We start from the raw sequence: 6,015 nt of genomic DNA, 5'->3' as shown, positions 1-6,015 counted from the left end.
TTTTAATTTTAGGGATTTTTACTTTTTCTTTTTTATTTAATTTAGATTTTTAATTACACAAACTTTTACCTGGTCAAAAAATAAAAATTAAAAATCAGATGTATTTAGATAATTCTAGCTTCCTTTCCTTTCCCTCCCTCATAGAAAACTATTTTTGTTCATTTTTGGTTTACTCTTTCATTATTTAAAAAATATAAACAAATGACCATAGATATTCATATATCTATCCCTTCTTTACACAAAAAGTAGTATAATATAAACCTAGTTCTGCACCCATTTTTTCCACTTTCAAGTATACCCTCCATTATGCAAGCTTCAATTAGACCTTGCTACCTAGCATAACCTGCCAAGCCTCAACCAGGACCATTCCAGCCAATCCTAAAGAACACCTAGGGCAATTTATAAGATTCCTCAAGGGTTCCATACACTAGAGTAACTTTCCAGAAACCTACAACCTTTAGATAAGTCCTGAAACCTAGCCCAGCCTCTCCAGAACATCACATAGTTCTATCTTTCTTCCCCATATTAGTGATGAACCCTTCCAATATGAAAAATTTAGAATTGCCATAGCCCAAATACCCCTAAAGAGAGGGATGGAAAGATCAAAGGTGATGGTGGAGTTATACAGAGAACACAGGATTTAACAAATGAATATGAATGCTGAATCATTAAATTGATATCTCTTTTAATCTCCAGTATTTTAGAGCAGGTAGAAGTAAAAACTTAAAATTGTGAAATTGTAACCCATGTCAAACTTTGAAATATGTTCTACAATTGACTGTGGTGCTGTGCTTTGAAATGTATAGCTTTCTTGTATTATGTTATTTTTGACAAAAAAAGAAGGAAAAAAATCTATTGTGATGATAAAAAAAATTAAGTTCTCTAGCCTCCTATATTCTGGAGCACCTAGGAGGAAAAATATGAGAGGATAGTATGGTAGCCCATGACAAACTCTGGGATCTGTCCTGACACTACTTGTTGAGGAATACTTTGAAAACTATTGCGTTTTTATTTTTTTGCTTTGTATATATGTTATACTATACAATAAAAAAGTTAAAAAAAAAAAGTATACCCTCCATATCAATACATAGAAGTCTTCCCCATTGTTTTTTTAAGACTACATGCATCATCATATGAATGTACCATAGTTTATTCAACCAACCCCCCAGTGAGAGACATTTGGGTTTCTTCTCCCTTTTCACTATTATAAACAATGCTTCAATGAAAATCCTGAATGTATATCATTATATTTTTGACAGTGTACATTTGGGATAGAGACCTAGAAGTCAAATTGTTGGAACAAAGGATATCTGCATATGTAACATTGCCAGATACTGACAAATTCCTCTCTACTGGATTATTTTGCATTCACATATGTATCAGGGTGGCTGTCTCCCTGTAACAAAGTATATTGTTACATAATAATAAAGTTAATAAATAAAGTTTATTAATTAAAAATAAAGTTTATTAATAAAGTTAATAAAGTATATTGTCAAAATTTTGTATTTTTGCCATCTGATAGACGAGAAGTGATATCTTAGTATAGATATAATATGCACATTTCATTTTGAGTGAGGTTGAACATCTCTTCATATGTTTAAGGATCATGAACAATTTTAGTTTGAATATATTTTTTGCTGATGCTGATATTCTAGATAGGTGTGACTAGATATGGAACAGTTCATATTGAGCCAAAATCATGGTTAATGTGTTTCTTAGAGTAGAGAAAGTCCTCTGAAACTTTTTTTTGAAAGATTGAATATAGGAAAATTGTACCCATCAGATTTTTAACATAGATCCATATAGTTCCCTTACTGTGGCTTGCCCTCACTGACAGCTCAACCACAACTGTGCCTCAGAATCACAGACAGAACTTAAAAACCTGCCTGGGTCCACCACTGGATATTTGGACCTGAGGATGCTGGGGTGAGGTCTAGACAGCTCAAGAGATGATTCTATGCCAAAAGGCCTGAAAACCAAATGCATATGCCAATAACTATTTATTAGGTGGCTACTAAGTATCAGAGAATAAGTTGACTGGTGGGTGCTAGGAACACAGCAATAAGACAGAGTTCTTGTACTCCCCTTTCCCTAGCCTAGCCTAGCCCAGCCCAGTTGATCCCATCCCAGCTGATCCCATCCCATCCTATCCCATCCCATCCCATCCCACTGCATCCCCATTCTGGGCTAGCAGCAGGTGATTTTTGGTCTTTGACTTTTCTGTCACATGGCAGTACACTCGGCAGTGTCTTCTTTTTCTTTCTGGTTCCATTGCCTTCAAACTTTTGGGTGCTCCCTGTGACTTCTTTCTCCATCTGATTTTCATTTACTTACAAAGGACCCCAGTAATCCCGATTAAAGCCCAATCTGTTTCAGTTGGGCTACACCTTAACTGATGTAACACCTTGAAGAGATCTTGTTTACAAGGTCCACACCCAGCAGAATGTGGATCAAGACCCAGAACACTTCCAAACTGGGGCACATAATTCAATTCATCTCACCCACTCACTATTTGAAAATCACTGAAATGAAGAATGGGAGCTTGTGGTAGAATAAAATCACCAGCAAACTTGGATGTTTGATTTATTTCTTGAGCGTTATCTTTTTCTGTGGAAGGCAGTGTGTTGTTAACTTTCAGCTATTCTGTGTTTCATCACTTGTTCCCTAGGATGGAAGGATGTCAAAATTAAGCTACTTCAGTATTAGATATATACAGTTGTTGATTTTGAAGCCATCTTTCTTTCAGTGCGATTTTTAATCAGGAAATCTTTATCACCCTGCTTCTCTTGTATTGTATCAATGTTGAGTAGTTTGCAGCATTTAGTGATACTAATAAAATCTGCATTTTCTCACTGTGGATTATGCACTACAAAGTGAAAAATAAAAAAATAAATAAATAAAGTGATGTTGTATGTCTGTAACTAGCCTTATGTGCTCTTTGCAGGCAGGAATCATGTCCTATTCACTGGTATATTGCCAAGCCCGGAATAAAGCACACTCTCCGTAAATATATGGTAAACTAATGAATAAATTCTTCTTAATTTGAAAAAAAAAAAAAAAAAAAAAGAGTTCTGGCCCTCACAGGCCATGGGATGATAGAACAAAAATATTTTAAAAATTCACACTGAGTTGTAATGAGGGAGGGAGTAACAGAAGCAATGCATTTTGATAGGATGGTCAGGAAGGTCTCTCTGAGAAAAATTGATTTTATGGAAGAAAATTGGACTTTTGTTCCCATAGACCTAAATTTTTTAGGTCATATAGACTAATTTTTTAGGGCCATTGGAAGCATTTCAGCAGAATTTATATAAAGTACTTTGCCCAGTGACAGATTCATAGCAGATACTGATATAAACGTAGCTACAGTGATGATGATGATGATGATGATGATAATTTTCTGGTCAGCCAAATCTTCTTCCTTTAACGCCCATTTCAGGGTAAACTACTCCATTAAAATTTCCTTGGTGAATCAGTCCATACTGATTCATTCACTCACCAAACATTTATTGGACCCCTATTGTATGCCAGGTTGTAGGAACTGGAATACGAAGGTAAGGCAGACCCAGCCTTTCCAGAACATATGTTCCAGGACGTGACTCCATATAACAATTATCTATCCTCTCTTCTTTCCAGACTCAATAGGATTGTGAATTTTTGTAGGTAGGAACCTTATCTTATTGGTTTTTTTAATCCCTCCCCACAGTTCCTGGAACAGCCTAAGTTATCTGTAGGGTGCTAGATGCACTCTCAGTTGGTTCAGTATGCACCATCCACCCACTAGCAAAAGAATCTGAGACTTGACAGTGCTATTTGGGGAGAGAAGAGAATAAATGTAGAGTCTTACACATTAAGGACCCCAAGGTTTTTCTTATGCCTCAAAAAAAAGGCAACAACAATATGATTCCTGGTCTGAAAGTTCTAAGTTGTAAACTAACACAACTCAGATATTGTTGACATGGCCTTTACACAAATTCTTATAAGCTTGTTGATTTTTGTTTTTAAATATGTTTTTGTCATTCAAATTAAAGAAAATTATTTTTAAAAGATGTTCAACAATTCTGAAAGGGCTTCTGGATTGCTAATATTAAGTTATATCCTTCACCTTTCTCACTATCTCCCCCATATATATGAACATCCATATCCACATCCTGTATAAAGTCTACTCTTTTGTTTCAAAACTCCTGTTTCTTCCATGCTAGTGCTTCCCCAGCATAAAAAATACCTATCATACCAATAATGTAATTGCGTTCCAGTTCACTTGTTAGTAGTGTTGCCCAATAAAATACTATAGAATGCTTAATTAAATCTGAATTTCATATAAACCACAAAAAATAAATATATATATTTAGTATAAAGTCCAAGTTATTGCCAGGAAAAGCACAATCCTATACTATTTAATTTGGAACAATTTGTTGGGGGATTGAACTATGTACCCCAGAAAAACATGTTCTTAACCTTAATCCAATTCTGTGAAGTGAAATTATTGTAAGTAACACCTTTTGATGAGGTTATTTTTAGTTAAGGTAAAGCCAACTGAATCAGATGGGTCTGCATCCTCCTACTGGAAGCTTTATAGAGAAGACCACGGAGAGGAAGCAACAGGGACAGCCAGAAGCTGGGAGGCCACAGAATCCAGAAGAGCAAGAAGCAGATACCACCATGTACACTTGCCATGTGACAGAAAAGCCAAGGAACCAGAATAATGCCAGCCAGCCACAAGATACCAACCCCTAAAGTAAGCAAGTCTTCTGGTCACTGAAACCCTGGGCTAATAAATTCCTGTTGTTCAACGAACCCACTGTATGGTATTCGTTTTAGCAGCCAGGAAACAAGAACATCTACCAATTACATTTTTTTTTAATTACCTTATTTTGCTGTAACCTTTGGCATAGTAGTAACATGTGTCTTTACACAATTATCTTGAATGGAGCATCTGAGAATGAATCAGCTTTACCTTAATGTTCATAAGTGTCTTTAAGGAGAAGGAAGGAGAGATGAAGAAAACCTGAGCCTCATCTTTCTAGCTCAGCAAAGTTCAGACCAGTCATTTCAAAAAGCCAATTTTGCGTGAAAATGAAGTCATTTTATATGCTAAAGATACATGTTCTTGGCACATGAGGATGTTATTTCTTACAGTGTTTCCTTGAACATATTCCAGATACTTTTTCAGATTATTATCCAAAAGTTAATTACAATTCTAGTGAACATAGGGCTTCTCTGTTTTTCTTCTGTCATGGATAGATAAAAGATTTCCAAGGGCAATTTGTTTATTGAAAAGAAAAGTTCTCCTTGTCCCTTGGCTGACCTGCTTGTCATCTGGACTGTAATTCATTTTTAATGCCAGCAAACCATCATTTCACTCAGAACAGAAATACACCCACTCCCTCTGGTTTCAAATCAGTCCTACCATATCCAGCTCTTTCACTGAAACATTACAGATAAAACAATTATGGGTCAGTGCCTTTTCCAAAATGACATATAAATGCTACAAAGAATAGCTATTTTATACTAATCAATAAATGATTTATTGACTAATTTGTCAATCAAACTGTGAAACTCAGATTTTGATAATTTCTATTAAATCAAATAATGATTAGACTCAAATGGAAACTCTCCTTAGGAGGAAATACAGAAGTATAAACACTCTACTCAGGAAAACACCTCATTTATTCTTTCGTGTTGCGGAAATGATTGACGTGGTTTGGTGTATTACTAGCTCTTGGTATATTGGATTGGGCTTTGAGTCAAAAAGGGAAAAAATTTTCTAATGGGGAAATACCAAACATTACTCTTGCAGGTGGACAGTGTTCTGGGAGGCCAAGGAACCTTTCTTCCACTATCAGAAGCAAACTATTTTTGTGAACCAGCCAGTCTGAGCCAAAATAAGCACAATGTTTGTTGGCTGTTCCTCAGTAAGCATCTGGGAATTAGCGAGACAAGTATAACAAGAACACTGGCTCCAGAGTCAGAGTGCTAGGATTTCCAGACCAGACCAACCACTTTCTGATACTCATT

Source organism: Tamandua tetradactyla, chromosome 13 (assembly GCF_023851605.1).
Source record: "Tamandua tetradactyla isolate mTamTet1 chromosome 13, mTamTet1.pri, whole genome shotgun sequence".
NCBI classification, from domain to species: Eukaryota; Metazoa; Chordata; class Mammalia; order Pilosa; family Myrmecophagidae; genus Tamandua; species Tamandua tetradactyla.
The sequence above is the reverse complement of the archived record's forward strand: the minus strand, read 5'-3'. Positions refer to the sequence as shown.